The 24782-nt window shown below is 39.2% G+C and overlaps 1 protein-coding gene and 1 long non-coding RNA gene across 3 annotated transcripts in view; one reads left to right on the forward strand and one right to left on the reverse strand.

Annotated features, from left to right (window-relative positions):
• Positions 1–322: 322 nt before the first annotated feature.
• Positions 323–22993, reverse strand: LOC104691413. The gene is made up of 4 exons (XR_002046243.3): positions 22815–22993; positions 16147–16284; positions 5215–5298; positions 323–1247 (listed from the first exon to the last, which is right to left on the reverse strand). It is a non-coding gene; the product is annotated as an uncharacterized LOC104691413 (long non-coding RNA).
• CAP2 (cyclase associated actin cytoskeleton regulatory protein 2) overlaps positions 22136–24782 on the forward strand; it is a 68493-nt gene continuing 65846 nt past the window's right edge. The window contains exon 1 of one of the 2 annotated variants that reach the window (XM_010402881.4): positions 22136–22421. The gene's annotated coding sequence lies outside the window, so the exon portion shown is untranslated. The remainder of the gene's footprint in view (positions 22422–24782) is intronic. The other variant, XM_019287875.3, reaches the window with a different exon arrangement.

Genomic DNA, 24782 nt, shown 5'->3' on the forward strand with positions numbered 1-24782 from the left:
ATAATGGAAATCTAGAGGAAAACCTTGTTTTCACTGAGGGTAGTTGGACAGTTTGGGAATCACAGAATCAGGTAGGTTAGGTAAAAAATTTTAAAATCAGCAAGTTTAACCATACTGTTTTATGCAGACAAGTAAACATGGGGAAGAGCAACCCAAGCATAACAAAGCTGAAGCACAAGTTTTTTTTCATATAATGGCCAAAGGTTTTAATCAACAGTCTCGATTAAAATGTAATTTCTTCATCACAATAGCAATGAAGGACCTTAAAAGCTCTCTTTGTCCAGTATGCTCTCTACCTAGCCTTGGAAGACGGACATTAGCACATTGCACATTGGAAGTAGCACGATTAGTGGAATAAAGAATGTTTGCAATTTCTTTTTCAATATATGGTTATGGAGTAGTGTGCATTCTTTTATATAGATTTATGTTATGAGCACTATTTAAGGAAAACCTGTTCTTCATTAACCAAGGCTAAGGCATCACAGTATGTAAGTTTATGCATCAATCTTTCTTGATTTTCATCAGTATTGGCTTTTTCTCCATTAGAGAACTGCTTTATCAACTAAACTCTTTTCTCATTTTCTGTAAAGTGAATCCTTTCACTAACCTGAGTGCCATCATAATTTATACTCATTTTTATGTAAGAGAACGTAAAGAGATCTCTAGGCTTTATTCTTCCGTAAATGTCATCAGTTCCACGTACACTACTGTGTCTTGAAACTGGTTTTCCTCTGACCTTATCAAGAAGGGCTATTTTCCTGTCTACTCTAACAACACCTGGGATCTTGCCAAAAGAAATCAGAATCTAACATAGAGTTCTGAGAACAGCAGCTGAGTGTGAAAACAGAAGCGTGCCCACCAGCCTTCAGAGGGCTGGAGTCAGCGGGGAGCTGCCTGTGATGTGGCTGCAGTAGCTCAGCTGAGCGAGCACCTGAGAAGGGCACACCATGGCTGAAAGGCTTTCTTTGCGTGGGTGCATCAGTTTAGCTTAGTTAAAGTTAGTCAAAGAGCAAAATAAGCAGCACTGTAGCATCTTTCTGGGGAAGAAGGTCTTGGTGCCCACTAGAACTTCAAGAACGAAGCTGTCTTCAAAGATCTTGTGTCTTGTCTTCAACATAATGCAAACTGTAGGGAGCGCCTTGGCCGGATCCCGACAACGGCAGTGGTGTTTGCCAGCAGTCCTCTAAGAATACAGGTTGGCAGAGATACAAACAGTATGTGGAGGAGCCTCAAGGAATCCAGCTTTCCTAAATGTGGGGAATGGCAATATTAGGCAGAAGCAGGCACTGTCTCTATTGCATTTAAGATACAGTTTATTTGAAATGTGGCTGCATTGTATTAATGATCCCTTGTTTCAGCAGGACAGCTGGGATGCTTACTGCCACAGCCATTGCTGCAGAGAGAATAGAATAGCAAGCTTTGGACACAATCAAGATGAGCTTGATATCCAGCCAGGGCCCAGACTGAAAACAGAACTGCATGAATATGCCCTGAGAGAACTGCAGGAGACCAGAGAGTTTTGCTCCAAAGGGGTAAAAAGCACAGTCTGCTTGGTGGTGGTGAAAGTGCTACTAATTGCAAACATGAGAAGATTTTAATGGATTCTCAACATTTATTGTGGTGTTTAATGTGATTATGAGGATGGTATGATTGTCTGGAGATTAAAAACTAAGAGGAGATACTCCAGGTCTTAACTGGCTGAGAACAAGGGTAGTTATTGCCCATTTGTTGACCCCTGAGGGCAAAATCATAAATGTGCCAACATGAAAAGAAATTGTTTCTTGGTGTGATGTTCTTCAATCTAAGCAGGTTTACCTGCAAAGTCTGAGGTTCTGTCAGTCATACATGGCAAAAGATCTAATGATACTGACTTTTAGTTCCTCATTTAGCAATGATCTCAAGAAAAGAACTATTTAACTGCACTCTCACTTATCCTGGTATTCAGAAGATTATTGGTGTTTGCAGACTATTTGTTCCAGAGAACAACTCATGAAGGCCTTGTTGTTGAGCAGAGCAAGCTGCATGTAAACCCTTCAAGCAGCTCTGTGTTCTACCAGTCACTGACCGGCTCTCAAATTTGTAGAATGGGAACAACTCTTAACACCTGTGTGGGTTTAGTGGAAGAACAATTCTGCTGTTCAATTTGATGTGCTAGAAAGAAGAAAAAGGCAGGAACATGTTCACGTTTGTGATGAATTTTGGGTCCTCTTCAGATAATGACTTGGTGTAGAGGAGTGGAAAAAGAAACATTTAAGTGATGCTCAGTTTATTTCCCAGAGATTGAAGCAAATCATCAGTGGTGAACTTTCACATGCTGCTCTCATTCTTGAGGAGTGGTAGAAAGCACCTCACCTTGGGATTGTTAGAGAAACAGTAAGTTTTGAGTAAGATCACTCAAAGAGCAGAATGTGGGGGAGCCATGCCAACTACAAAATGGAAGTATCGTAATCCATTTAAATGGAGCTGCCTAAGCACATAAAATTTAGATTCCACAGCAGCTTGTCTGGATAAAAAGGTTCATGCTCCTGCTGTAGGAGGTCCTGCAAATTCAGTCTCTCCACCACTGCCTCATTTTAATTAAAAATATAACTGACCAGACCATTTTTCCTTCTGTACCTGGAATCCTTCTTTCTCAAGATCTACAGCTATGTGACCCTGGGCAGCTTTCCTGGGGGGGAAATTCTCATAAGTCACAAGGTGGTGCAAGCCACTGACAAAGACCTTCTTAAGCTCCAGGCTGGAAAGCAGGATGTGCAGAAGGCAGTTATTTCAACTACCAAAAGCAATGCATTGAAAAAACATAGCTGGACAGTGCCTCCCCCATTATTTCTCAAATCCACTATCACTTCTTTTCAGATATGCCCACCTGCACTCATTTCTCAAACTTCTTTTTTTTTTAAAGCAGAGGCCATCTCTATTTGCACCAGAATGGAGAATAATAAATTGCCCAGTCTGCTTCTAATAATGGAGAAAATAAGAAAAGGAAGATGAAATTTCTTATTCCAAGAGAATAATTTACACAAGCATAAAACATGCAACACTACATCTTACATACAGAATTCCTTGCAAGTTTATGCTTTGTTTAATTGTTCCTGTTAGAGGTATATAATGTCAAAGGCTTCCAAAACAACAGATCTTATTTTAAAAGACACATTCAAAGGCTTTCAGGTGACTGAAAATTTAATTTAAATGCTTTCTTTGAAAACAATTAATTTGCACCATGAACATGTTTTTTCACTCAGTCCAAGTATTTTTCTCTTTGCCAGACAAGCATAACTTTCCATAACTGGAAAAGGGAAAGTGCTTCCTGTACTTTCTATCTCATTTAGTATTTTATCGGATGTGATTGTAATCCTTTGACCTGAAACTATTATTTTCTTTAATTAAAATTTTAGTATAAGGTGCATAATGAATTATATTTCAGCAGTAATAAGTGGTAATAATTCAGATGTCTTTAAAAAAGGCTCATTCTAGTATATTTTAATATGCAGTTTTATACTCTCTCTCCCTTTCAATTTGCTCTATTATTTTATTCTTCTGTGAGTCTATTTTCATGCCCTCCAAAACTGCTGCTGCTCTTCCTGGACACAACAGTATGATTCAAGCAGCATGAAAGATATCAAGAATTTGATGCCTGATTATGGCTTTGTTGTTGTAAAATAATTATTAACTATCTCCATTCTCTTTCACTTGCTTTGCATCCTTCTCTCACTCCACTATTTTTTCTTCTCTCAGGCTTCAAGCTGAGACTATGCTCTCTAACATTTTCTAGTTCATTGGAGGTCATTAGCAAACAGGTTCAGAGAAGCTAGACAGCATGTTTGCTCTTTTCATGTTGCTGTATTTCAGTTTTTGATGGGACAGAATCTATTAAGATCTTCTCCTGCACTCTTTTTCTCACATGAGCTCTTTGTTCCTTATGATCTATGGGGAAGAAGTACACACATACTGTCTCTTGCTTTCACAGCTGAAAATAGCAGACACAGTTTCAAAGGTAAAGAACATGTTATTGTATCAGATATGGTCTTTACATCAGTGATGCACACACCTAGACTAGATTCAAATATGTGATCAGATACAAGTAAATTATAAATTATATGTATGGTAAAACACATACAAAAATAAACTTGCAAGTGTAATGCATAAAACCTTGGAAATCTGTGTATTTTTTGAGCTTACTTTCAAAAGTCACCATGTTCTCACTTCAAACTTGGTTTAGACCCTGCCACACTCTAGAGGCAACTCATCAGACCCGTCAAGCCTGCCAACTCCTCCAGCTAGACCTCTGTAATACAAAGCTATCTAAATCTTACAGGTCCTACCCAAAATGACACTTGGAGCTATTAAAATCAACTGCTACCTGTGCATTTTCTTCACAGAAAATGATGTTCCACCAAGAGGTTTTCATATTCAGAATAATAGGCAGGGAAAGTCTTAATAAGGTGAAGAAATAGAAAAATGAGCAGTTAAAATACTGGCCTAACAGACTACAAACAAGTGAAAAGTATTGTTCAGAAGTACTGATTTTCTGTGGAAGAAACAACCAAGAATCAGAAGGTCAAGAGGAAGAAGAGGCAGCAGAAAAGGCCACCTGCAGATTCTGCAGAAAGATATGTGAAAACAAGAGGAACTTAGGAGAGCAGAGAGGGAAAAAAACCCCAAGTAATTCATTTACTGATTCAATAGTTAGCAGAATTTGCATATCCATCCCTGTTTCAGAGGCTTTGAAATTTTGTTTTTCTCCAGCTGTTTTTCTTATCATTTTGGCATGTTTTCTCATCACATGCAGCCATTTAGCTCTCAGATGCTCTCACTAACAGACTACTGGCACCTTTCAGCTGCTCCCAGGCCTTCCCTTTTAAATCTCCCAGCTGCCTCTCTTACTCCTCATAACACGACTGGCCTACCCAATTTTTTAAAAATTGTTTCCAGCTGCCACATTTGGTGCTCTGGATAGTTTCCATTCTCTCCCCCAGAATATGGTATTTTGGAGTGTTTCTGTGGGCTGATGGGATGACAGCAGATTTCTAAAGCTTATTTCCACCCTAATAGGAATCTCATCTGAGTCCTTTTGAGATTTTCATGCACCAAACTGAAATTTTTATTTTTTGCTGTTGGTGAATGCTGGAAAGCTGAGAGGAGGAGGAGAGCATGGTGCTAAATCACCAAAGTGGTAAAAATACAATGATCTATGACCAGAAAATCAAATCTCACCTCTTGCTGTTTCACAGATCTCATGTATCTTGGTTCTCTCTTCTCTTAGAACCTGTCCAATCTCCCACACTGTATGCAACACCTCTGGAATTTAGAAGAAATTTCAGGTCATTTCAGCTCACAATTTGGAATCACTAACCCAACAGCATCCCAAATCCTTACGCTACTCCTGCAGACTGCAGCCTCCGGAACTGACGTGCAGAAGGCTCTATGTGTATTTAAGAAACGTATTTGGTACATGTGAATCCTTTGACTTTCATGGTCAAGAAAAAAAATTTATACACAGATTCCTCTTAACTGCGTAAGAGACTGTTTAGACACACCTGGTGGTGATTATCATGCATTCTTTTGCACTTTAAAAAGCAGGTAGTGCTTTCATGTAGAATGGTTTGTAAAATTTTGTCCCAAACTTGTATGGTTGTAGGGAACTCTAACTGCCATCTAATTAAATTTACTCAAAATAAAATTTTAAAGCTATTTGTCTTCCCGTTTTTCCATATTTGGGCAAAAGTAAAATGAAATCTGGTCATGTGAGGCACTTAGAAATTATGGAATCCTAACTGGATTTTAGCAATGCCATTTGAATAAACATGCTTGAACGTTCAGAAAATAATGATAATTTTAAAAATCCCAAAGATCTTATCTGCATATCATTTAAGTTTCTATGTAATTACCTCAGGGCTGTTCCTTTTTATTCAAGACCTTTTCTTATCCAGATAGAAGCTCAGATTTAGCCACAGGAGAGGCCTGGGTGAAGAATCTTCTGTGCAACAGGTGCCCACTATACCCAGATGAGCCAGGACAAAATGTGTTGGCTTCCAGCACTTGTTTTGAAATAGGTCATGAACTCAGAAAATCCATTTATAAACATTGTGCCAGGCTGTAGAACAAGGCACATGTTTGGAAGTGTCTGAGAAAGGAACCCTCCTCTACCACTGCAGAGGAAGGATCCTCTGCTCTTCTTCTTCCATTCTCCTCTCTGAAACTCGTAGCACAGCACCGCAGTTTAATCCTAACTGGCGACTAACCAGCCAAAACCAGGACACACAGGAAGAGGAAAAGGAATTCTGGATCTGTGTGCTCATTCTAACATTGTTAAAGGGAGAAAGGAACTTTATCATGAGGCCTTGAAAAACAAGAGGAGCTTGCAGCTTGATTTTAAGAACCAGTTAGGTCACTACACAGACATTTTCATGCTGTCTGAAAACAGTTTTCCTCGTAAAGGTCTAGTGGTCTTCTCCACAGCACAGTGAAATTATGGAGAGCTCTCCAGATACCTTCAGATGACTTTGTGTTGGGTCTTGTCTTCAAATTAGATGGTTTTAATAAAGTGCATTAAGAGATGTTTTTTTAAACACTTCTAAAGTCACAAGAGCTGTGAGATCTTTGCAAGACATAAAATTGTTACCAGACGTAAGAACAAAAATCCCAGGTTCCTTCCCAGTTTGGTTTTTAATGCTTGCAAAATGCTTCTCTAGTACAAAGAGAAGGAATTTGCAAGTCAGATCATGAAATAAAGGAGAACCAAATTCCACAATTAACTAGGCCATCATCTAGCACACACAGTTCTCCATTTTCCTGCCAAGTACTATCAATACTCTAAAAAGAACCCTATCAATAAGAACTGTTGTTATTTAGAATAGACAAAGTTGGGGTTGCCTAGTTCCAAAGAAACCAAATATGCTGACCATGACACAGGACACAGCACTCTGAACTTTCCACATGAGATCACTAGATATCTTTGACAGTGAGAAATGAGAATGGGATTACATATTCAGTATACAAAACACAGAATCACTTTCTATATCTAGGCTGCATCGTTAAATGACAAGAATGTGTTTAAGTACTTTCCCTCTTAAAAAAAACCCAACAAAAAAAATTCAAATAGAGTATACATCCTCCTGTTCCTGTCATTAATTAGACAAGCACTCGCAGATAATGCCAAGTCCTATGATTCTCTATCTTACATTTTATCAGCACTGAATACTGTAGTCTGGTGCAAAGCACAAAAATGGAAAAAATTGAGTCATTTCCACAGGCTTAACTTTACTCCAGAAAAAATCTCCCTAGTCCTGCTCTGTGGTCAAGAGACACATAGATCCTTTGAATTACTGTCAGAAGGCACCTCTTTCTCCTGCTTGTAAAAGAATGCAAGGGGGACTAGCTCATCTAAGGTAAAGCTTTGCTTCTGTAGTGTTATTTTCTCTATGTAAAAGGTTTTCTGCTGATTTTTTGTTTTTCAAATAGAAATACAAGACAGGGATTGCCTAGCTTTGTCTCTCTGATTAATACTCAATTAAATCCTAAAGACAGTTCCTAAAGACAATCATAAAATCAATACAAAACCACAACAACTTATGAATGTATTTTATCAACAGCAACTCTACTGTTAACTCACTATCAGCTTGATAGACCCTTAACTTTGATATCAAAAAGTGGCGTCTCCAGTACACAGTTCTTTATAGAAAAAAAAAAAGTCAAAATGGAAGGAACATATAGCACCACACTTTTCATCATTTGAAACAAAGTTTTCTCTGGAAGAAAACCATTATACCAGAATTCTGTAAGTATGTAGTCCAATTAAATGTTCTTTTATGAGAGCAAATGGAAGGGCACAGTGATCTCCAAGTGCTTGGAGAGGACTGTATTTTTGATTTGGTTATTCTCAAATCTTCTAGTAAATCTAGTGTCAGCATCTAGTTAATAGAGCTGACACAGCAGGGATGCTGCACAATGTTTACATTACATGTGATATGTATTTCCATGTAGCTTTTGAAAATGAACATTTGTAATTCTCTAAAAGCCAGACTGTAAGTTAAGAACAGATGCCACAGATTTGAATCCCTATCTTCAAATAGTAAGGTATGAAAGAATGAATCGAATATAGTAATAAATATCTCATAATTGCATATTGAATTTATCTCATGTATGCTGTGGAATACCAAACATTCATGTAACACATTTACTTTAAGCATACAACATGTATTTTTTAGATATTGGTTATTTTCTTTTGATCAACAAATTATTTTACTGCTGACACAAAGTTGCCGGTTTTCCCTTACACAGATACAGCCAAACACAGTCAGGTAAAAGTCAGAAGTCTTTTCTATGTAGCCTTTTCCTCGACATTTCTACTTTGTTTTGTTGCTCAGTGTGTCGGCTGTGTTTGATCACTTTTGCTCACTGCGCTGTGAACACACATGCATCTGTATGTGGACTGAGAGTCAGACAACATGTGGAACCCCAAAGATGTGCTTGCCAGGTAACTAGCACAGGTGGGATGGTACAAAGCTGCAAACACAAGTACCTCAGATGACTGTGTGCATGAATTTCAAATAAACTCTGTGTCTATGGACTAGGTTTTGTCCTTGTGTAGCTTTCCCTGAGTTTATCTTATGACATTCTGTTGTGGCTGTTGTTAAAAACAAACAAACAAACCCAAACAAAATCCCTGCTAGAAAAATGCAGCTTTTTTTTTTTTTTTTAACATTAAAAAGAGAAGGGGGGATTATACAAGTTATTTCAAAATATTTGAGCTGGAGTTGTGGTTTGAATGGCCATTTCTACCTAGCCAATACCGTGTATCAATACCATGTGTCTATTTGTTAAATGACTTCTCTTCAAACAAAAGAAGGTAGCAGGCATTTTATGAATAAGTAGTCATAGCAAACCCATAACTTTAAAAAGATGGGCTAAGAAGCTGTGAAAAAGTGTAAAAAGCTGTGTCATATAAGCAAAATTATAATAGAAAATTTCATTTCTTCACACAGCTGCATCAGAATTTCAGAACTGATCAGGGACATGCTATAAAATCCAACATTCCCTCAATGACTGAAACAGTGATTGTATAAATTTGAGCATTATCTTATGCATTACCACTATTATCCCTCCTCTTTTTTGGACAGCATCACAAGTCTAGTGTCAGTAGTTACAACTCGTAGAGCCAACCAAATGTTTGCTGTTACAACATGGAGCTGGTAATAGCCAATCCCACCTCATCCTGCACAACACCAGCCAAAATAGCCAATGGTGCTGCCAGACTCAAAATATGTCACTATGTCCTCCTGATAATACAAAAGGACAGAGTCCCACAAATTCAGATCTGTCATCCTTCTGAAACAGATGGAACTTGATGGGCAAATTATCATAAAACTTGATTTGAGTCAATTGAGCCAACTGAATCATAAAAACCCTAAACTGCCAACTGACGTATATCCCCCTGCCTTTTGCCATAGACAGGAACAATCTATCTTTATTCACTGCATATATAGTTACTGGTATGCAGGTTTGATGATAAGCTATTCCTTAGAGCACATAACAAATTCGAGGTGAGCGTATTTGTGCTGAACCCAGACCCTGCAGCAGTGACAGGTATCACTGGAACTCTTGAGTACAAGTTATTCTTATAAGGCCCAGTGCAATGTTCAGCCACTGAGCTTTTGAGCCACAGGATCTGGTCTGTGACTCACACGGGAATTTGACATATTCATACTTTGCTATAGGTACCTTGACTGAGGCTTCTAAGGTTAATAAAAAATTAAGAGAGGTAACATATTTGACTGATATCTGTCCATGATTCACTGATCCCTGTAAACATTTCAGAGCTCCCACTTCCCACCACCTGAATTCTAGGTCTGTTAGGGAGTCTGTGTGGGCATGACTAGACAATGACCTAAAAATATTCAATATAGAAGCCCCTTTTGATTGGCATATATTTTTGCTACACCCGTCACATAAAGTTTTAAATCCTTAGCAGCACACATGTTCCTAGTTTCAGATTGTATTTCAGTGAAATAACTGCATGGACACTGGGTCAGATGTGCACTGGCTATAAACCAGCAGATGTCTGAGCTTTCTGTAAGGTCTGGAGACCTAGAAGAACTCAGCATCTAATCTGAAGTGTAATAGCTTCAAATAGCTTTAAAATAGCTGTTATAGGTAAGAGTCCACTTCTAAAATATTAATAGAAAAATTTACTGGATTTGTCTCCAAAGATACATTGGCTAATTAATACTACTTGAACACACAGTTCTTGCCTTAAACAGGTACCCTAATCTAGGATGCAAATGAACAGACATAAAGTAAAAGAGGGGAAAATATTATACTGGAGAGATTCAATACAATAAAATCTTTAGCTTTTATAGCCTTTGCAGTATTAAGGGCCACTACTCACAAAAAGAAGTTTGAAGGAAGAGGAGGGAATATCACACATTCATCATAGTCCAAATTTAATCTTCACTGAAAACTAAAAAGGCCCACGACACTGTCAAAGCAAAACTGCAACCCCAAGCCACCTCCAACTGTCAAAACATTTCTATGACTGTGTTTAAAATAACTGGTAATGGCCTGTCCAGGTTTTGTATCCCTATAAAGATCCCCTAAAATAAAGGAATGAAACTCCAGTGTTTAAAAGGTCTTTGGCATAGGAAACAATGAGTTAACAATAATGAGGTGACAGCGGCAATAATGAGCTTATTTTTTCATCCCAAGATAATCCAAACTGTTGGAAGATTATTCCCTAATGTGCCAAATAAGTTCCATCCCTCTCAACTTTGAGAGAACAAAAAAACAAGCATGAAAATAGGAGTGAGATTTGTACAAAAACACATTCTATGAATGAATCTAGGAAATCATTAAAACTGTAATAAGTTGGAAGTAACATATATGAAGCCACAGTATATATTTTGAGCTCTTTCAACACTAAATTTACTTCCATTTACTGAAATCACTCTCACTTAGTATGAAACTTCATTCGACACACTTATTGTGCCTGAGACAACAAAAGCAGTAGCTTGGCCAAGTTTCCTGACAGATCCACGGATAAGACCACAAAGCTTTAGTCTACAGGGAAAAGCAGTTGACTTGGCAAGTCTGCCTGTGGCTCGCTGACCTTTCTTTCAGAAAAGGTCACCGCAGAGTCAGGTTCCTGAACTTCCCAGGGATTCTGCAGCTGTAAAGCTACGGATCTTTTAGACTATAGCATCATGCTAGCCTAAAGCAACATGAATTAATAAACCTTTTTTGTTTTTTAAATTCTCACAAAATCTTTTCAGAAGCAGGAGCAATCAGGAGTGATACCACTCCAGTTCTTGGTGATCAGCAACTGAGAGATTGCTGAAAAGTGCTGTAAGAACACACAAAACCAGCTGCACGTAGGTGAAAGGCCAAAGGTTTCTGTGTCTGTGTGAGGCGGTCTGATTGTCTGTTGTCTGCCCTGAGCACAATTATGAGCGTTTAGCTTACAGTGCTATCAAGCTGGGTCTTCTTGTTACATTCAATGCAATGAAAAACAAAATTAAAAGGCAGGGAATTTTTTCCCCCAATTATTTTCAGTGGAATAATAGAACACTTTGCACCTTAGGCTGCAGGAATGAAGTTGTAAGCCATGGCAGATTATAATAAATTTATTTGCTAAAAGAGCAGATAGAAACCCTTGAGTTACACAGCATTTTAAGCAAGAGAATGATGGACTGGAACAGGTTGAACACTGATACTAGGTTAAATCTTAAGTTAGGCATGTGCAAAGGCTTTCGGCTTTTCAGGGTGTGGCTCACACATGGAATGAACAAACCAGTTTTTAAAGAGGTAAAACCTCCACAATTAGAATGATTATTTTAAAGAATCATAGAATAAGTCAGGTATGGAGTTGTAGATGCTTTTAAAAAATCATCATATTATTATTAATTCCAAAGGAGCAATAGCTGCTTACACTGCTGAACTTTGTGATCATTCTTCTACATTAAATTATTTGTAATTTTCTAAAAAGTGCATTTCTCTTCTATACTTTATATAATTTATATCCTTATCTTTGGTTTCTTTTTTAAAAAGATGAATCAAATAAATGGTTTCAATAAAACAGAAGAAGCTGTATGAAACTACTCTTGCTGGAATGAAAAAGTTGCTTTTTTTGGGAAAATAAGATAATTTATGGGCCAATGGATAAGATGACCTCAAGAAGTCCCTTCCAACATAAAAAATTCTGTTATTCTCTGATAGGTTTTTTTTTTTATATTATATGTTATATACCTTATAAATTGCATAAACCATCTATTTCATTCTACTTATAAATATTAATGAATATTAAATATGTTATACTTTCATTACATGTTACGTAATTATTATGCATTGTATTTTATATATTCTATCATGCAAATAAAACAAAATAAAATTAAAGAAAAGCTAATGGGACCATTCTTCTTAAAGTTACAAACTAAAGAAGTATTAGCAAAAAAAAAAATAGTAAGAGAGAAAAATAGATGTTTCTGTGATCTTGATGGGGTATTTTAACAACACAGTCTCCAATTCAATGTGTATAGTGACAACAGAGGAGCAGCCACCATGACTGTTAGTACTGCAATTCCTTATACAAACAGACCACTCGTATGTGTCTATACACATATACATACACATACATGACAAACCACTCCCAGAAGAATGCTGGTTCCTGTCTATTTATCATTCTCCACGCAATCACACCTTTCCACCTATTCTGAAGGTCATGAATTTGCACTTGGTGGAGGGATGGATGTGAAGTTCCAGCATGCAAAAATTTTGAAAAAGGGAGACTGCAACTGCTTTCCAACCAAGTATTAACGCCAGGCTGCATCCACTGCTGCTGGATAGAAACTGAGTAGTCATGGCCTTCGCAGGTGGAGTGTGGGAGGTGAAATCCACAGTCAGTGAATGAAGTTGCCGGGCAAGACACACACACACTCCCACACAGCAGCTGCTACTGCTGTTCCTGTCAATAGCCCCACCATCTGAAGGAAAGAGGTTTTTTCAAAGGTGAACTGATTCAGCTGCACAAGGGTTTAAGGACAATTTTACTCATTATTTCCTGAATTAGAGCTATCTTCTATTAAATAATGGTAGCTACTCAAGTTGACTTCGGCTGGAACAGGAGTGGAGCCCTAAGAGCTGCCACCCGCTCTCTCAAATCAACGACTAAACTTGTGCTGACTTAAATCACCCTGGAACAAATAAACCTTTAAACCTGAGGCTCTCCCTCAAACAAAAATGGACTAAAGTCAGCAGGTGTTTAGCTCAGAAAGGCTCCAGTATGAACTTCCAACTACTAAAAACAGCCCCTGGACATGTACAGATGCACTGCCCATCATCTATCAAGTCTCTGTACTGAAATGTACTTTTGTAGAAGACCTAAACACCACTGAGGAGCTGACCTTTTGCTCATCATTCTCTGCCTGCACAGTAAGCATGAATATATAAGTGTATTTTCACCTATACTAAAGGAGTCTAATGCTTGTTATTTGTTAGCACTCAGCCAACAGTCAGAAATGTGACATTGTAACTTTGGAGTTTTGGTTGTATTCTTGAAAATTACTATTTGCATTTCAGAAAATGAAAACATTAAAAAGGTTGAGATTTATGTTACAGAACTGACATCCAAAGTGACAACAGGAAAGTGGAAAAATCTAGTAACAAATATCAAAATAACTAGAAATTGCAAAATAACAATAGTCCCTTCTATTCTGCTTTTCTTCATTGAACAGTAAATTACCACAGAAGATATACATACAACCTTTAGGCTGGGATCTGTATCACACAATAATCAGGATAATCAATCTCCAGCAACTCCCATATGTGGAGCACATCCGGTTCTCTACCAAATTCGTTCAGTAACACTAAAATGAACATTTTAAGGAAGGTAAGTTATGAATACCACAGGGATTCCTGGAAAAGTTGCACTTCAGAAATATTTAAACTTCTTAAATTTTATAACGTTAATGCTGATGAACCCTTATAAATGCTGATGAATGACTTGGGAAAAGGATTCAGTGTGTTGTTCACCACAGCTGATGATGTAGATCAGCCTGTGGTTCCAAGAATGTTAATGTGGGGACCATCTTATCTTCTGCTTCCTCAAAAGATTTCACTCCATTGTTCCTCTGACACATTTTATTTTCTTTTTATTAAGTGGTTTGCAAAAGAACTCTCAGCAATTTGGTCCCTGCTGCTGCCGACCCTGATGTCCCCCAGCATAGCCCCTAACTTTGCTCATCTCTAAGGTACAGACACAGGAGGTGACAGAAGCCACAAACAAACCACTCAACCACGCTGAGGCAGCCAACCACACAGGTAAGTAGAACAGGTTTAGCTGATTATTATGGGCTCAATGAAGCTGGTGGCTGGAAGAGGCTGACATTTCAGGATTGGTCAGCTCAGATACATGGACCAACCCTTTATAAGCCACGGCAGAGATGAGTGCCTTTAATACTGGTTTGACTTTGTAAATACATTCTTCATGGCAATACCCAACTATTTGCATTGAAACAATTTAACCTTTTATAAATACCACAAGATACAGTTTTGATGCTTTAAACAGACTTTATACAATCTGCAGAGCCTGAGTCTATCTTATACTGGGGAAATGAGTTGGAGATGTCTCAGCTCAGCAGCTGGGCAGTAGAGGTATAGATCAGAGGGACAAGATAGACTTGAACTTCACTGGGATGCTGATAGGTCTCTTGCTAATCTGATGTCCACATCAAATGAACAATAGTAATCTAGTAACAACCATCTGTAGGCCACAGACTGTCTATGAAGGTGCTTCTGGGTTCTTTTCTTTGCATCTAAACTACTTATATTTCAACCAAATGGGATATATAGGAGCTTGGATTAAAAGCCCTTTTATCAATGATTTGTTTCAAAAATATTATAAATTGCATGCTATTCACAGTTTAATTTATATCGTACTCTAAGTATTTCTTTTTCCTTTCAAAACCTACATATATTGTTATCCTTATTAGCTCAAGGTTAAATATCAAATCTTCATCATATTTATCTTTCATGCTCATTTTTTTCATATTTTGTGGTAAGTCAGTTATAATAATGGAAATCTGTATATAACCAATAGTATTGTTCCAGAGGTACTGATATAACTGAATTAGAATCAAAACTGAAGTCCTTATTTATACCAAGGCTTTATATATTTTTAATGTTCATGGTCTAATTCATAAATCAGCCTTGGAGTGTTGTTTTCCTTTTTTTCCTTTATGAAAATACAAGAATGGCAGATTTGATGAGGGATTAAAAGAGAACTCCAAGATGAATTATTCAAGAGAGCAAACAATATTATTTTCTAAAGAAAATGATAGCTTTTAGAAATAAAGTGCAGTATATGCAGAGCCTTTGTAGATACAAAGAGAAGCAAGAAAATAAGAATGAAATAAATTACTGGTTTTGAAACAAAAATATTAGTTCTGATACCTAAATGATTGGACAACATTTATTCAAGGAAAACATTCATTCAGACATGTAGGGGGAAATGTTGACCCTGTTAGCCAGTGAAAAAACACTCACTAACTTGAGAAGAACCAGGATTTCATCCCATCAGTGTGAAATATTTATAGTTCTTCCAATCCATTTTAGGTATTAAATTTAAATATGTTTTGTTACATTTTTTAATGTTTTGTTACTTTACTTTGCTCCTCCTCCCTTTCTTGGGGAAAAAAAAATGGGATGGCAATGTGGCTATTTGGACTAGATGATTGCTGTAGGTCCTGTCCAACTGAAATATTCTATTCTATTCTATTCTATTCTATTCTATTCTATTCTATTCTATTTCCTGGCTTGATTAATCCTAAAACCTTTTTTGTCTTTATACTTCCAAAGTAAACCCTTCTTTATTCAACAGAGGAAATACTTCTGCCACAGATACATAGGGAAATCATTTATTGAGAAGGACAGATTTCAGAAAAGGTGTCTGGTATTAAAAAGCTCTCAGAATATTGAAAAATAAAAAGATGCCACTCCATTTGCCATGAAGAATATAAAAGTTGGAGTAAATGACTGTGCTAGGCTCTGTGCTGCTGTGCCTGATCAGCTCTGTGTCCTTAATCTAGGTAGTCATAAATTGCAAAATAATAATTTAGGCTGACAAAACTGCATAATAATGTAAGTAATGTACTGTACCTAGGGATCCTTGCCAGCGGTGTCATTTTGCAGGAGGATATAAAACTCAGATATCCTTACTCTTCAAGTCCTTGGTTGAGGGAGAGGTTGAAAGAGCAGAAGAAAATTCACATTGCTGTCATGCCTGGTATTCCAGTTCTGTATTGGAAAAGCATAAATCACCTGAGATTCTTTCAAGAACTAGGTAAAGTATTTCAAAGACTCACATTCAAAACTCGTGGGTTTGCCCCCTCTATTCTATATTAGGGTAGAAAGTGTACTTACAGAAGATACCTGTCAATAGCTAAATGAGTTCTTACAGGAGAAAACCAAGCACAGTGACTATGTTGAGGTAAAGGTCTTTATTTCTGCCTGAGTGAACTGATCTAACAGGGACTATAAGTGCTTTTCTTGCTTTCCCCTCACCCACATAGTGCAAAGGAGCTTGGAGATGGACAAAACCAACTAAGTACAGCATTGGGAGAAGGGGGTAGCAAATGTCACCAGGTAGCTTATTAACTGTTGTGAAAGAACAGAGGAATTCTGTCTCTAAGGGGCTTTTTCTTTGACTTACTAGGCCTGTAATGACCACAACTGGGCTTACACTACTTAGGAGCCACTTTAAATAAGGCCACAGTCTATTTAAATTCCTGGAACAACACTAAATTTATAACTTTCAGAACACAGGTTGGTTACCTGCTCACATTGCTATTTTATTATATCCTATGAAGTGTTCTCGCTGTAAAAAAATCTTACTAAGTTATCAAGTAGTGTGATTTTACCACAAATTTTGCACAATTAGGTGTTTTCTGTAAAGCACCATTCCCTAGAATAGGTGATTCTGTATTTTAAACAAAACAAAACAAAAAATGTTTCTAGCCCAGTGGTTTGCATAGTAAACCTTGAATTCATGAACAAAAAGAACCTCAAATATCCCCAGCTTTTCAAGAGAAAAAATCTTATTTTCTGTGTGTCTGGATTTTTCTGTACCTGTGCTGCCCAAGCTGTCTGGGCTTTCCTATGTAACAAGAATATCGATCTCAGGGAATCATTGGTAAGCCTTCCCAGGAAAAAGTTTAGAGCCGACTCTATGCTTTCTACTTCTAGGAGACAGAAAAAAACCAACAAACTACAGCCTGGATTTACTGAGAGAAAAAAAAGGAAGTCGTGTCAGAACTTCCTCAGCAATAAGCAAAAATGACTTTGACTGATCACTAAATGACGGATTTTAACTGCCAGTAGTACATGAAGAAGACTGACGCATTTTACTGATGATGTAGACACAGCAAGTCTTGATAAGCTCTGATCATGACAGTGATGCCATCATACACATGGTGATGAAAGAAACACAGCAGCAGACAACAAGGAAAAAAATGTCACCTACTAAGAAAAAAATGCAGCTGCAAGAATACACAGATTAAAACACCAGACTTGCATGCCTGACCCATTTGCACATTCTGAAAGTGACTGGAGCTTCAAGGATGTTGGGACACTTGGAATGAGTCAAAGAAGCTGTGGCATGAAGATGACCACGAAACACTTTCAGTTGGTTTTGACTTCTGGCTGTGTTTGGGTACACTTGCATTTTCCTCTGCTGCAGATGGATTACAAAGCACTGGCAAAGACTAGGTGTTGAACATGGACATTTAACCAGCTGCAATTATCCTACTAAGATGCTTCACAGCTCACATCTGGGTCTGGAACAGTAAGCCAGCATCATGGTAAAGCTGTCCTGAAACTCTGTCAAAGCAGAACTACTAAGCTGGAAGCAATACCTTGCTTTGTTTAGTTATACTGGTGTCTCACTAGAGAACACTGTCAGTCTCTTAAAGGATCCCCTGCATCCCAGATTGAAAGGAAGGTGAAAACAGAACCAGGAAGCTTAAACAGAAATGCTAAGATTCTAAAATGGGAAAACTAACATTGACCAATGAGTAAGACTTTGTTATTCCTTCTGACTACCGCTTCCATAGGTTTCATACACAGCAAGAGAGTAGTTCAAGGTGGCACAGTAACACTACACTCACATACTTGGAAGATTTGCTAAGTTAAATCATCCTCACTAAAAGTTCTTTGCAAATTTCTGCCTGTAATTAAATGAAAAACACAAAACTTCACTTGAAGTCCATATCAAAATGCAGTACTGTAGAAAACAGGTTGTTTAGCAAAAACACGAGCCTGTATCCCATGATCATCAATAGACAAGGCAATGTAAATACTTAGCAGAACTGAGGCCCAAGCCTACCAGATCTACTGAAGAGATTTCCCAAAACGCCCACAGAACTGAATTAAACCACAGAACCACCACTAGTAAAAGTAGTCACAAAGATTAGTATTTGTGAGATCAGAACAATCTCCCCTTGGATTCAGCACAGTCCTTAAAGATATACTGAATTATAAACAACTGAGTAATTCCATCCCTATGTGACAAGCTACTTAAATACAATGGAAATGCTTAAGTGCTCTGCTACACAGGGATGCCATTACTCACATACTTAATGATAAGCACGTGCTTATTACTTAACTTGTTACATTGCCATGTCTAAAAAGAAACATGCAACTAATTAATGTATAATTATGAGAGCCCGCACCCCCAGAGCTTACTGCATAAAAGAGAACACAGAGAAGAGATAAAAAAGCAGTAGAGTGACAGCTATGAAATTAAATGTAACTTGAATCTGCCTGCATATTTTACAGGTGAACAGTTTGAATGATGACAGATTTCACCCCAGTTTGAAAGAGGAAAAACAGTCCACTTCTCTGGCAGAATCTTCCCTGTATTTCTTCCTGCATGTTTGGACACTTGATCTGTAGAAGACAAAGGGCTCTTCACAGATCCATTTTGTTAATTAGCTACATGTTGTTTTTCAAATGCTGTAGACTAAACAGAAGATTTAGTAAGCAAAAGCCATCTTGACAAGTCCTGAATGCACTCCAATATTATTTAAGCAGATCTAGAAAATCACACTACCAAGATTTTCACATGATATTCCAATTTATTTTCACATCAGTAAGTGCTTCTGCAGTTTTAATCCATATTTTCTGCATTGCCCCAACAAAGACAGACTGCACGAAATCAAGGCAATGAGCAACAATATTTGTGGTTTTCTCCAGACTTGTCTATGAACCATTTAGATGCAACTTTCATCAACAGAGAAATTTTACAATCATATACATTGAAAGTCCATTTTCAACACACACTAGGAAAGTAAAAATTAACATTTTTAAGTCGTCTTCTGTGAAAAAAACATGTATGCAAATAAAAGATGCACCAGAGTTTTTTCTTTTAAGTAGGTTACAATGCTGTCATTCTACAGAGATTTTGATAGCCTATCTCTACAGCTTCTGATGTGTACTTTGGGATCCCTGTACAACTTTAGAAATACACTCTTCTATAAAAGGGAATAAAACATGCCAGGCTTGGCACAGATTGTCTGCAGCAGCAAAGTCAGTAAGTAAAATGAAAAAATTACCATAAAGTTATATTAAATCCAATCCACTACATTCCATGAGCTGCTACATTTTAACTGGGTAACTTCCTGCAAGAGGGGTATTACTGCGCTTCTTGGTTAGGAAGAGCTCCTCAATATTTCAAGATGACTATGGCCTAAGTTAGAATTTTAGGGCTTTTTTGGAATGTTTTGATCCGGAAGTTGGTGACCCTGTCCTCACTATAAAAAGTACATAGGTAAAAATCTTTAACTGCTCATGTTTCAATTACAGGCATCAATGTATTTTCCGTATATCCGAATGTATTGTTAGATAGAGGGCAAAGTGCTCAGCCCCAAGGTCTGATATTCCAGTCATTCCTTGCTCAGTGTTTCACTTGATGCCAATTCCAATACCACTTTCAAAACTCTTTAATGCTGTCCAAGCCTTTTTCCTGATGGGATGGAACAAATGCATGTCATCTAGTCAGTATTTTTGCACATACAAAATTTTGCGAAGTCCAAAATTTGCACATCTCTCTTTCTTTGTTTTAGGGGGATGTTGCTTAGCCTGAATTGAAAACTGTGAAGTTCTTTAATAGAACTGCCCTCTCAGGTTACCTTTATTTATTATACAAACCGCAAGGCTTTCTTCTCTAGTATTTTCAGGTACAACATCTTATATCTTTGCTTGCCATTGGGTTTCCTGCCTTTTATGAAGTCACTTTACACTTACTGAATCTCCCTTTTTTCTCTTCTTACTAAATTTATTACTTCTTGTTGTTCCTTTTACCTTAGATTTGGCCTCTTAGGTTTGCCAAAATTCTCCTTGGGATAAGAAGAAATAACTTGACTGTTTTGTGAAGAAAGCAATAGAAGACAGGAGCGGAGATGCATTACAGATGTGTTTTAGACATGTAGGGCATCTGGTGGTTTGGTAGCCTCATAAAACTTTCCACGGAAATGCCTCCTAGTTTCTCCTTTTCTGCATGCCTATTATGCAAAAGGATGATGTGAAGTGCTCAACTGAGCTCTTACAATAAGAGCTTATAAAACTTTTCATCTCTTAACTACATTTTCTCAAATTAAATTGACATTCTACAGAAATTCTATTGCATTTATCATCCTAAACTTTCAACTTATCATGATGATACTGCACAAGTGTTGAGATTTTTTTTTTCTCTGAGTTGTAAGAAATACAGACCTGGAGCTTTACTCTAAGTGTAGTAGTTTCACTGTTTCTTAATCCTTCTGGGTTTTCCTTCCAGAAGGAGATCTTCTGGGCTTGTTTCTCGCTTCCCTTAAGCAGTTTCTGTGTTCTGTGCATTTTTTCAATCAGGTCTTCAGTTCCATACTACCTTTACCCTTTTGGAAGGTTTGGCAAGACCCTCGGGTTTAAAACATGTGCTGTTCTGTTGATTTCAGCTGGCTGCTTATACATGCCAAGGAGAACTAGTTCGTTTCATTTTGTACAGGAAACTACGCCAGTGATTTTTTTGCAATTTCCCATGCCAATTACATTGTCTGCACTACTGAGCTTGGATCCCAGACAGATCCTTGCAGTCTGCTTGCTTTTGCTTAATGCCGACTTTAGGCATGTGAGGTCTGTGAGCTGCTATTAACCATGGCATTCTTGTTAAAATATGATTTTCCTCAGCCCACATTTAGCTGCTGCACAATTAAAACAAATCCTTATGTTCTATGTTTTACAGCAGTGTTGTCAGACCATCAGAAATGAAACATAAAGTCTTCTAAAATAAGCTATGTATTTGATAGAAAAATGTGCTACCAGTTTTTGCATGACTACATAGTTGACTTGAAAAATATATTGACTTGAAAAATATATGTGGTCTTTTTTACTATCACCATCTAATGGCTTCTTTTTTCCATTCAAGAGCCAACTGTTTCTCTAGAGGCTGTGAATTCATGGTCATCTCTCAACACTTCTGTACAGAAAGCCAGCTCATTTGATACAAGCACGTGAAGCAGACTTCAGGTGGATGACCCTTGGGACCTTATGGTGACAAGCACCACACAATTGCAGAACACTCATGATTCCATTTGGCATGGGGTACGGACTGGTGTGAAGCCCAGAGAGCCTGACAAATGAGGCCTAGGCACGAGGGTCTGCCCACTGGGAGAAGTCCTAATTTCACGGCCACTGAATGAAGGCAGCAGCCCCACCGTGGGCCCAGCTACAGCTGTGGTCAGGCTGGCACAGTTTAGTCCAGCCCAGAGTAGGCAATGAAGTATCCGGGTGTACATGAGGCTGCCCTCGAGGCTCCCTGCCATGTGAGGTGAGGGGTCTGATGGTTTCCACACGGGCCCTGTTCTTCTTCCCCACGGTGGACCAGGCCAGTGCGGCACGGGGTGCTCACTTCCAACTCTCCCAAGCTGTGCCTGATGGGCAAAAGCGGGGTCACCATATCAGCGGCCATGGGTGCCCTCACCCTGGGTTGCCTGCACTCTCTCCTGCTCCTTTGTGATGCTCCACCACTGCCATTTCCCCACAGATTCCCAGCCGCCGCCGTGAGACACCTCTCCCTCTCCCTCTCTCTCCATTTTCACACTCCACCCACTTTTTGCTTTCTTTCTCCATCTCTGCCACCGTCTCTCTCCCTTTCTGGACTTGTCTTTATTTGGCACTCCCGGAAGCTGCTGGGCATTGCTCTCCCTGCCTGCCCGGGCAGCTGATGTGACTGACTGACACCGGCTCCCGCTGAGGAGGAGGAGGAGAAGGAGGAGGAAGAGGAGGAGGAGGAAGGAGAGGAGCGGCGAGGCGAGGGAGGAGGGGAGCGAGTGACCGGCCGCGGATTTTCATTGCAGAGAGGAAGGGGGAAAAAAAGGCTACGCGGGTCATCAAAACAGGTAACTCAAGAGCAGGCGGCGGCGGGAGGGGCGGGATGCCAGGAGCGGCCCGACCCCCCCGGCCCCGGGCAGGCGCGGCCGGGGCCGTGGGTGCGCTCCCGCCGGCGGCGGCGGCAGGAGCAGCCACAGCGGACATCTTGGGGATGGGGGAAAGTGATGAGGGGACGACTCCGGGCTCGGCCGGGGGCGGCACGGCGGCAGAGTTATTCCTTGGGCGGGCAGGTCTGCGGAGCTATTTCGGTCAGGGACCCGCGCTGCCCCTCGACTTCCCTCCTGTCACCTGCGCCGGGCTGCGCACGAAAGCCTCCCCCTCCCTCTTTCCCTCCCTTCTCCACAGTGCTAAGTGGGAAGGGAGTAATCTGGGCTGGGAGAGGGGAGACCCGAGCGAAATACCACGGCAGACGAAGGATCCTCTTTGGGGCCGAAGCCGGATCTCCGCCGAGCCCCCCGTCAGCGCCGGGAGCGACTCCGGGCGTGCTTTCGGCTGTGCCCCAGCCCCCGCCCCGGGTCCCGGCAGCCGAGGGGTTATTAAAAATGCCCTCGGCTTGTTTGTGCAGACTGGCTGTCAAGCGGTGCCGGTCTTGGAACTCTCTTAATCAGCGTAAGATGATCTAATTCTGAGGCAGGCGGTTGTAGTGCCGGTGGGTAGTGGGGAGCCGAGTCCTTGGATCCCCCCGCCCTTGGAGCCGGAGGTGTACGTGTGGTGGAGGTGGCAGAAGAGCCTGCAGGTTTAGCCCAGAGGAAAGGGTTAAATAGCATCTTAGGGTGTGCGACCTTAAGGCATAATACATACCTTTACATAAAAATACATAAAGGATACTTCAAATACAAGGTAGCTTTCAGAAGGGGCAAGAGGAAAGCAGAAATGAAGAACCGTGAAGCCGAGGTCCTGCATTTTGCAGTAACTTGACATCAGGAACACTCCCCCAGAGACGCAGCCAGCACAAAGCCGAGGAGAACTTGTCATGACCTCACCTGAAAATGTGCAGTCTGTCCTTTGCTTTGGGGATTGCTGTAGATTTTTATCTTAGCATTACAGCATCGACAATGAGGATTTTTATCAAGTAGACTTCAGATTTCATAATGTGTAGGGGCAGTCTTAACAACTGGGGAAGAGAGCTTTCTTTATATACCTTACCTAAATGTGTTTGTTTCTGAGTGATAGAAAATGTCAGAAAAAAGGCCCTACACAGAGACCAGTCTGTTAGGAAATAGTTAGAAGTGATCTGTTTAGCAGGGGGTCTGAGTGGGATAAACCTGCAGATTTTATCAATTTGTTTCTAAGCCAGGCAAAAGTGGCAGTGGTTTATGGACTACTGTGTTTCATTGCTTTGTGAAATTGTAATCAGAAAACTCATCGTACATATTCAGAAAAGTGACTTTAAAAATTATTTAGAGTAGTAAAGTGGTAGATGGAATGAGTTGGAACTCAGTACAGTACTTTCAACTCTGGCCTTTTAAGACATTACTGTGAGCCAGATACTCTAATTTTTATGCAAATTTGATCCTAGCATTTCCTTTTAATTACTTCTTATAAAAATGATAATGAACTTTTTGTTCTGGTTTTATGTATTTTCAGCACCAGGATTTCATAACACCGGCTCTATTTTGAGCAAATTTGCACAAGAACAAAAGCAATCTACCTTCTGTAACAAAGCCAGTCACATACAACAAAATGGTCTTTTTGGTTTTGGGTTTAACAAAAATGCAAGTCTTCTGAATACTCCCATGATTCCTTTGTGTCTTCCCCCTTGAATGCTGCTCACATGTGGAAGGTGGACAGGCACAACTCCAAACTTAATGAATAAAATATGTTTTCTCAATTAAATAAAAATGAGGAGGATGTGCATTATTTACTATTACAGTAGAACCTACCTCTGACATGTCTTCATTATTCTTTGTCAGCTGTGGCTCTCACTTTAGTGGAGAAAAGTGCTTCTTGGTAAACCATAAGGAGAAAGGGTACTGAGATTACATGTATTAAATCCCCTCTCATCATGAGAATTTCTGATCCCACTGTATAATTTTTATTAACCATGCAAAATACATTGGGCAAGTTAAAGAAAAAAAAAAATAGACGGAATTGAAATTTACCCAGGTCTAAAATTCATGGTAATCTGAATTAGCAGGTGCTGGAAAAACAGAGTGAGTGAGGAGGGCTGGAAACCAGACAAATTGCATTCATCTCTCAGCCTGGATGTTGACTTTCAACATCACCTGGACAAAGTCAGATAATTTATGCTTTAATCTGTGGCCTGTCAGTATCAATAAAGTTTCAATTGGTTTGAACTCTAGGGAGAGAAATGATGAACTGCCAAATATGTTAAAGAATATTCTTAGTGGTTCTTAACAAGTTCTAAC

This window comes from Corvus cornix, chromosome 2 (genome assembly GCF_000738735.6).
Source record: "Corvus cornix cornix isolate S_Up_H32 chromosome 2, ASM73873v5, whole genome shotgun sequence".
In the NCBI taxonomy this organism is placed as follows: Eukaryota; Metazoa; Chordata; class Aves; order Passeriformes; family Corvidae; genus Corvus; species Corvus cornix.